At 37.0% G+C, this 9,708-nt stretch overlaps 1 pseudogene; it reads right to left on the bottom strand.

Moving 5' to 3' along the window:
• Positions 1–4,715: 4,715 nt before the first annotated feature.
• LOC111636932 overlaps positions 4,716–9,708 on the bottom strand; it is a 10,445-nt pseudogene continuing 5,452 nt past the window's right edge.

Below are 9,708 nucleotides of genomic sequence, written 5' to 3'. Positions count from 1 at the left end.
TTTGTTTGTTTTCCGTTTATGTCGCGTCGCGCGTATAATTTGTACCGTTTCCCTTCCGTTTCCTTCCTCGGTGCCTCCTGTTAGCCGATGGCTAAGTTTCCGGCGTCTGATTGGTCCGTGACAGTGTGACGGAGTTGGAGGGAGTTATAAAAGCGGGTGTAAGGAGTAAGAATGAGGACTCTTGGACTTTTTCGAGAAAGAAAGGGAGAGAACCGCAGACGAAAAAGGAGAGAAGAGCGACCGAGAAGAGAGTGGACCGTTGGTAGAAGAAAGGAAGTTGCGACTCGAAAAGAAGAAGATTCCCCATCGAAGCCCACAATCGGACCGCTACGACAGAACCCTTGCAAGTCCCTTAGGTACTCCGTCCACAATATTTTTATTTTCGGATCTATATTTAATTGTCGAAAAAGAACGGGGCCTCGCGTGAGGAAGGTTAACGGAAAGGGGAACGTCAGGCTATTTCGTTATTTGTTACAATAACTGTCGGGTGTTGGACTGTTTATTGAGATATATATTGTACCGCGTTTTTCTTTTACCAAAATAAACCTTTGTTTGCCTGATCACACGTGTCTACCGATTTTTCATTGTCCTTCCCTTTGTTCTTTCTATCGTATATCTGTAACCGCAGACCACGTGCCTTGCGGAGTTCACAACCTATATACTATTTTAAAAGCTTGTTAAAAATTGATAAAATTACTAATGCTCAACAATGTCAAGAAATTTGAAATAGATATATAAAATTCAAGAATTTTAATTTGTTTAAATTTCTTCCAGGGAACTAATTCCATTGTATTGTTAGGCATTGCTAATGTGCATTGCAAATTCTTGACTGTTGATGTTGGTGCATATGGCTCATTTTCTGATGGAGTTCTGAAGGCATCAACACTAGGCAGAAATTTGAAAAATGGAACATTGGGGATAGCAAGTTCAAGTATTCTGCCCAATTCAAATACTTTAGCACCACATGTGTTGATAGATGAAGCATTTCAACTCTGCCCAGATTTTATGAGACCATATCCTGGTAGACAACTGTTCCCTTTGCAGAGTGTGTTTAATTATCACTTAAGTCGAGCAAGGTATATTTATATTTTCTTTATATTATTTGTATCTAGAATTAACTATTAATGTATTTGTAGGCGTTGTATTGAATGTGCCTTTGGTATACTTGCCAATCGATGGAGAATTTTTCGAAGACCCATTGCTTTAGCACCAAATAATATAGATAAAATAATAATAACAGATATTGTGTTGCACAATTATATGATTACTGAGAATAATTTATCAGGTATCATTTATTACAATGCAGTAGAGCGTCGATTTTCCGAAAGTCAATCATCCGAAAGAATTCCAGTCGGCAAATTTAAATTTTTGCCAGTGCTGTGGCGCTTCAATCTTTGACTATGTCTTGGGCTACTCAAATATTTTACGTTTTTGATACCAAATTAACATCTGAAGTATATTTTTTTATTGTTTTTATATTTTTCAATATATTTATTTTGTTTGTACAAAATAAAAAAATAATTTTTAACGATACAATAGTCTTTATTAGGCTTAACATCGACGAAAATTCAACGCAAAGTGACACGCAATGGAGAAAAATTTCAATATCGGATACGTTAAACTATTTTTTCGTACATAAATCGGTTATCCGAAATATCAGTTATACGAACAACCCCAGTCCCCAATTGATTCGGAAAATCGACGCTCTACTGTAATTATTTTTATTTGTTATTAATACTATAAATATAAAATATATATCTTCTAGATGAAGCAGCATATTGTCCAGAACGATACACCATTAGGATCTAAATAATCTCCGTATTTTGCAAAGGTTCATGGCTCACAGATGAATTGTGTGAGCAATGGAAGCCATTCAAACAAAATGTATCATGCAATTTTTCAAAATTGGCAGAAGACATCAGAGACAAATTTGTCATATATTTTGTTTCAGAAAGGAATGTATCTTGGCAATGGACTAATATATATTGATAATTAAATAAACAAAATTGTTTAAAAAGTGATGTTTATATCATCAATAAAACTGTTCACAACATTAATAACTGTTCTTTCGCACATTCTTCTTCTTATTTTTTTTTTTATGGAACTTGCTTCAATAAGCTGTCAAAATATAGTGCGAAAGGACTTCCTTGACAATCATTCAATTTTCTGCAAAGAAATAAGTTTTTAACGTTCTGAATTGTAATTTTTTATAAATTTTTGTCAAACATGTATAAAACAGATTTTGACAATTATTACATATATTAGTGTTCTGTAAATAGAAAATATACTCTCACCTATTTACATTACTAATTTCTTTTAGTGATTGTTCTGTAATAGCTGATTTCCTCCTCTTTGGATGATTTGATGTGGAAGGTATAATTTCTTCAATATTCACATCACAAATTTCTTGNAAATATAAAAAAAAATAATTTTGTAAACAAATCTTAGTTCAAGCCACATGTTTGTGGTCACATGACCACAGAAATACCTACAATGGGTAATGTGATGCCATTCAATTTCTGTGGCATTCTTGACATAGAAGCCATCTAAGAAATCAAACTGATTTAAAATATTAAATGTTTTTCGTTATTTAAAAGAATTATTTCAGTAAATAAATTTGAAGAATCTGGTTTGATAAAGTTAAATGATCGAACGATTTAATGGTTATGATTTGGTAAAAATTACTCACTGAGTCTTAGGATGGCTAATTTAACGTTGGAGACAAGAAAATCATAAGATCTTCGTCTCAGTCAGGACTTGACACCAGATAGGGATGGAATTCGTGCCCTATCACACGTTTAACATATTATTAAAAGGAGAGCTTAAAATTTAGCAAGTGGGGAAGATGCAGATAAGTGATAGGATGTCCATTAGGCATTAAGTCAACGACACTTAACAAGGAACAACAAAATTTAATAATATAAAGACGGAAAAGAGTTTACAAATAAAATATCTAAATATCCAATCTAACCTATAGAGAGTTTACAATATACTGACCCATAATATGAGAGATACAAGAGAGAGAGAGTTTACAAAACTGATTATAATACCTCCTTAATAATCTCTTGTCTTGTAACACTTGAGTCGAATCGTTGACTACAGAGTGCTGGTACAAGTTACAGTATATGCAGGGAAGACTGAGGGAACCTGGCACAAAATTATAATATAGAGAGATACTATATGATATGCTGTATATTGTGCACGGAGTTTGGCGCGTATCCCCTATTTATACCTCAACTTTTCAATTTAGATTAATTTTATAATTTTTTAAACTTTCCCTTGAACATTAACTTTTTTTACTACTGCCTGGCAGAATTTTCTGTCTGACNATAGAAATCTCTCCGTAGCGTGGCGCTACGGACGGCGGGAAAGTAGTTTGGCTGCCCGATGATGTTTAACGTAATTATAGGGGGTTTTTACTGTTTTTTACGGATACCGTCACAATTTTTTCGCAGTTTTATAGGAATCATAATTATTGGGACCGTAATTATAGGGGGGTCGACCGTATTTCTATTTCAGCCACATTCGAATGTGTTCTGGAAGATAAGTATAATACTATTGTATGAAATGTTCTACTTGTACCTTAAATAAATTTTATTTTAACAGTAGTTTTCTATCATTAATGTAAAGATTCTTATTCTCTAGATCAGGGGTGTCCAGCTCACGGGCCGCATGCAGCCCAATAAACGTGTAAACAAAACCGACAAACTTATTTATTTATTTGAATGCCATAAACTCAAAAAAGAAGTTTCACAAAGCCGTAAACCTTTATACATATTTTATTTTTGAGTGGAAAGGAAATATTTTCAAGTACTTGGAAATGTATGAATGAGGAAGGAATACTAAATAAAGCTGAAGTTATGGCTCCAAGGATTATAGACCCAAATTCGGGGAAAGGAAAGAAAGGCCAAAAGATAAAAAGTAGTGAGAAAGGTTAAATAGATATTCTGTTATGCAAATATTGTAACAGTCACGCAACTGGATCAGCCAAAGCCTGTCCCTGAGGAACTTGGTCGACTCTACAAGAATCAATCTGCCCCAAGGAACTTGGTCTAGAGGTGGAGAGAGTCAGGCCCCTTAGAAGTGGGGACATTTGCATAGACCTGCAAACTGAACAGGATGCTGATAAGCTGAAGAAGGCAATTAGAGGTTGACTCCTTAGTGAAGAGTATCAGGGTTGTGGATAAGGTTCAATGAAAACCAATGATAATCTTGGTTAACATACCAAAGAGCATGGAAATACTTGACTCTTTACACAGCCAGAACAGATTAATAAAAGATAGCTACTGCAAAGAGGAATTTCACAAGGCAATAAAGCCAATAAGATCCCTACATTCCAAAGAGGGGGGCCAGTTTAGGCACCTGATTATCTCTGTGACACAGAAACTAAGAAACATCATAATAGAGGAGAGTATCAATAGACAGGTGTTCTATCATGGCTGATGATTATATCCCGGTCATAAGGTGTTACAAGTGCTGTGGGCTGGGACATATGTTCAACACCTGCCCAGACCATCAGAGATGTAGCCACTGTGCCTGTAGACACTTTAAGAATTGCGACCGGGTAGGCAAGGAACCAAAATGTGCAAATTGCCATGCCATGAATAAAGCCCTTCCTGAAGGAAAACAAGTAATAACCACCCACAATGCTTTCTCAAATCAATGTGCCTGTCTTCTTAAATACCAAATTAGACAAATCTCCACTACAATGTATCCATTATGGACCACAAGGATAGCAAGCTTACAGGCAAGCTGCAGATTCTTCACATAAATCTGCAACGGCCCAAAGCAGCCAGCACTGAGGCCCTCCATGTCTCGGTGGAGGAGGGAATTGATATTCTTTGTATACAAGAGCCTTATCTGGTGCAGAGCATAGTGGCCCTTTTTGGCAATCTTTACGTACACACTTCCCCAAATTCCATTACTCCCAAGACTGGGATCGTGATATGCAATAAAAACATCAATGCAAGGTTGGTTCAGAACCACTGTAATAAGTACTACTACACTATTGCTGTGGAGCTCCCTGACATTACTGTATATATTATATCCTTCTATTGCTCCCTGTTGGAATCACTGGAGCATGCCCTGCATCTCCTGGGGCAGACCACCACTACTTTGGACAGCAAAAATGTTTATCTGTGGGGACTTCAATGCCAAATTGCCGATGTGGCACAGCCCCTACGAAGATCCCAGAGGCAGGGCTATGATGGCTGTAGCTGGCCTTCATTCTGTCAACACCAGCCCACTTTCCACTCAGACGCAGTCAAAAGTTGGGTGGACATCTGCCTGGCCAACGACAGCATCATGAGACACGGTCTAAAGTGCAGCTCAGTGGACCGTCAAACTGCCAGTGATCATAGATACATCCAGACGGATCTGTACAGACTTCAAATACAACATAAAATCAGTATTGCTTATAGGACGATCTGGGAAAATTTTGAAAATACCCTGAAAAATATTTGGGTTCCTCTCCAAATTATCAATATTACTACACATGCAGAAGTTGATAACATTGTCACGACTTTCCAAGACAAGATCCATTCTGCCTATTGGGTTTCAACCACCATCAGAGTATATAAAAAGGACTCTCCCTGGTAGAACTTAAATCGCAAGAGAAAAGGCACATGGGCCACCAGGCAGGTCAGGCGTGAGACTGACTATGCAAGATGGGAAACCCTTCGTTAAGACTATATCAAGACACTCAAGAAATACAAACAGGATATTAACCAGGCTAGGACTGACTCTTGGAGGAAGTTCTGCTCAGATGCAAAGAACCCTGGTCAGCTGCATAATACATTGCAGACAAGAAGGTGAGAACCTCCAACCTCCCTCCTACCCTTCAGTCCATAAATGGACAACCAGAATCCATATCTGGCACACTCAGAACAATCTACACCAGCCTCTTCCCCACAGACGATCCATACCTGGACACCCCATACCACAAGGAAGCTAGTGAGAACTCCCTCCAGGACAATAACATCACTGATGACCCTCCTTTCACCATGGAGGAGATTACCAAAGAATTCGAACGGATCAATCCCAGGAAGGCCCTGGGCCCAGATCATACAACTGGTCTGATGGCTAAGTATGCCTTCAGGGCTATTCCCACCACCTTCTCCATTCTCTTCAACAAATGCCTGGAGATAGGGTACTTCCCCAGAGAATGGAATATGGCATCTATCAATCTCCTCAAAAAATCCTGTAAAGATCATATCACTTTGCCCAACAGCTATTGACCGTATGTAAAAGTAAACAAAGCCCGAGGCAAGTCACGGGATTGGACCTTCTACTTCCAGTAGAACGCGGAAGTTGTATTAATAGTCGATGCGAAAAACATCATGTGTATCAGTCACAATCATTTCTGTTCCGAAAAATGTCCAGCGAATATTATAAAGGTTTAGATGAATTAAGCAGGCATAGATATAAGCAAAAATTAATGTTCAACAAGCAAGAACTGCCTTATCCAATGGACGACAATTTAGCAAAAATATTTTCAGAATGTGTTAAAAAGAATTGTTGTTAGTTAGAAACACCTGTTTATGTAATGGAATGAAATCGGGAACTGTGATTTTGTGTAATATGTGCAAATGTGCTTTTCACATTAAGTATGTAAATTTGGCTAGAACATTGGAAAGTGAAAGCTAGAAAATTGGCTAGAAAATTGGAAGTGTGAATCATGCAACAGCAAATAAATAAATGAACAAATAAAAATCAAACTTTTTTTTTATTTATTTAATCAGTGGAGGTTTTAAATTGCACAAAGCTGCAACAACTGTTAATATTTTGTCAATTGTTGCCACATTAGCATCATTTTCTCATTTGATCAATGAAATTGGCATTGTTGTTGCACGTATTCTATATCTTTTTATTCTTCCGATAGCCCGTTCAACGTGAACTCGTATTCTTGACATTGCATGAGAATTGGTAACATCAGCACCAGCCAACTGATTTTTACTTCTTGTCTACATGGAACCAGAAGGCAAACAGATTTTGAGGCTAACAGATCTGTTATTTGAAAACCCTGATCGGCTAATACTGTATCGCCTGTCTAGTAAATCAAGTAGACCACTTTCTTTGGTAAGAACCTTGTCACTGACTCTACCTCCTCATGCCTTAGATATAAAACTCACAGAACCATTAGGAGCTATGGCAACCAAAAATTTAATGGTATTGTTGCTCTTGTAGTTGGAGTAAGTCTGGCACCTGGCCAGCAAATTACTGGGTTTTTCAATAAAAACTTCACTACAGTCAATAATATATCTTATTCCTTCAAAGTCTGGATGCTTGTAGCAAGAAGGCAAGCACTTTCTGATTTCTTGATTGGGTCTTCCAATCAAGAAATCAGAAACCACTTAATCAAAAATTTTAAACTATAATGCAAAACTTCTAACCATTCATGAAAGATTTTGCTGACCATTGAAGATGGTATTTGAAAGCATACGGCAAGGTCATCATTCAATGTTCCTAATCTCAACTTCATTAGTACTAACAAAAACTGCGCAGATAAACTCAACTGGGTTGATGAAGTTGGTTTCCAGAAACGTTTCAAATAAGCAATGACTTACTCAAAAATGTCAACACCACTTATTCCTGAATAAAAATTTAACAGCTTATCATCTGCTAAAATTAAATCTGTATTGCACATAATTTTGTCTTCTGAAAGTAGTTCACTAGTAATGTCTGGCTTCAACTGCAATTCAACATTTTCTTGTTGAAGCCGTTCATTTTTCTCTACCAACTCACAGTATAACTGCTTTGGTATGGTAACTTGTTCAACAGCACATTCTTGAGATTGCACTGATTCAGCCCACCACAGCAATTTCATGGTTGTCATTAGAAGTGTCTATAAAAAGAAATGAAAGAACATCTCATAAAATTAAATTTATGCTAATTACAATATTATTCATGCTAGTATGGGAGCTAAATTTATACTAGCTGAAGTGCATAGTTGTTGACGTTCAGAAGTTAAGCAACAGCTGAAATTAACACTTGTTCTACTCACTCACATACACAAAAAAAAAAATTAAAATGCTAGTAAGTTTTTAAAATATTGATTCATTAATCATGCTCTAATTACCCAATTAATAAACTAGTTGTGGAAGTTACTAACTTCCTGGCTTTGAGAATGGTACTAAAAATTTGAGCCTTGATTAACATTAATTCGTAAATGCTTTATCTACTGGTAAGAAAATTTTTATCCAATTATCCTGCAAATGTACACTCTTTCACCAATTATTGTGCTTTTCCTGTGCATGGGACCCTTTGTATATTTTGTCTTTATGTCTAGCAATGGATGCCCGTCAATGGCACACATGTAATCTTCATCCTTCCTCTTTCTCTTCCCCATCTTCTCCGCCTTCCCTTTCTTCTTTCTCCCCCTTACCTCCTTCCTTCCTTTCTTCTCAGGCTATGCCTTTCAGTTTGGCCTGGATCTATCAACTATCTATGCAAATATTGTCCCTTAATTTTCCAACCTTCCTCACTTATTTATCTTTTGTCATTTCTCACTTTTCCCCACTTTGAGTCCCAACTCCAGCTTTATTTAGTATTTCTTCCTGCATTGCAAGATTTGACTATCCTTATTTTAGTTTGGCATAAAAAATATCATTTGGCACATTGGCTACTTTTTGGGCTACATATTATTTATAAATACAGTGGTGCCTCGTATAACGTACTTAATCCGTTCCAGGTGCACGTCCGTTAAGTGAAAAGTCCGTTATACGAAACGCATTTTCCCCATAGAAATACATGTTAAAACATATAATTTGTTCTGCAGCATAAAATAACCGTACTGTACCATAAAAAAGTGAAAATGGAGCAGTCACCAATTATGCCTAGTAGTCAGATGTTGNACGTCCGTTAAGTGAAAAGTCCGTTATACGAAACGCATTTTCCCCATAGAAATACATGTTAAAACATATAATTTGTTCTGCAGCATAAAATAACCGTACTGTACCATAAAAAAGTGAAAATGGAGCAGTCACCAATTATGCCTAGTAGTCAGATGTTGTGAGGAGGAAGTGGAGAAACACTTTCTTCACACATACAGATACAGACTTTTTACACATTGCAGCAGGTCTTTTTTTATTGTTTTTTAATCGGATTCAGATTCAGGAGAGGCTACTGGAGCTTGTAGGGTCAACTCCTCTTGTTCTATCCTTTGTTTTTTCCCCACTGGCTTCTTGAAAAACATGTCCAAGATGGTTTGTTTCTCTCTCTTTTTCAACACCTGTCGGAAATGACAGGCAAGGGTGTCATTGTAGAGATCCTGTTGGCCTTACCTCTGTTTGGATAATGAGTGTTGGTAAACTCCTGAACCTCTCCCTATTCGACAAGGAAGTTTTTGTCAACTTTCACTCCTTCTGATGATTTCTTGCATTGTTTCAATTGAAATCACTTTTCTGTTTTTTTAGAAGCCACAATTTGCGCAACACTTGAATAAATGTAAATACCCTGCACCGAGGTGATGTACGTAATAAACAAAGGAGCAAGCCTAATTCCAACGGGAGCTCTGTACTTCAGATATACTAATAATATATTCTAATAATACTAATGTATTATAAAAATAGCAGATTGTCATTGGCAACGGCAAAAGAGTGGAAACATCATTCGCACTTGTTCGTAGAAAGTCCATTGGTCACCTCACGTAACTGCCAAACGGAAAGTCCGTTGTCTGCAACCAGTCCGTTGCTCGAGTCACGTAACGGC

This window comes from Centruroides sculpturatus, unplaced genomic scaffold, assembly GCF_000671375.1.
Source record: "Centruroides sculpturatus isolate CEXI.00-Female unplaced genomic scaffold, Cexi_2.0 scaffold152, whole genome shotgun sequence".
NCBI lineage: Eukaryota > Metazoa > Arthropoda > Arachnida > Scorpiones > Buthidae > Centruroides > Centruroides sculpturatus.
The sequence above is the reverse complement of the archived record's forward strand: the minus strand, read 5'-3'. Positions and strand labels throughout refer to the sequence as shown.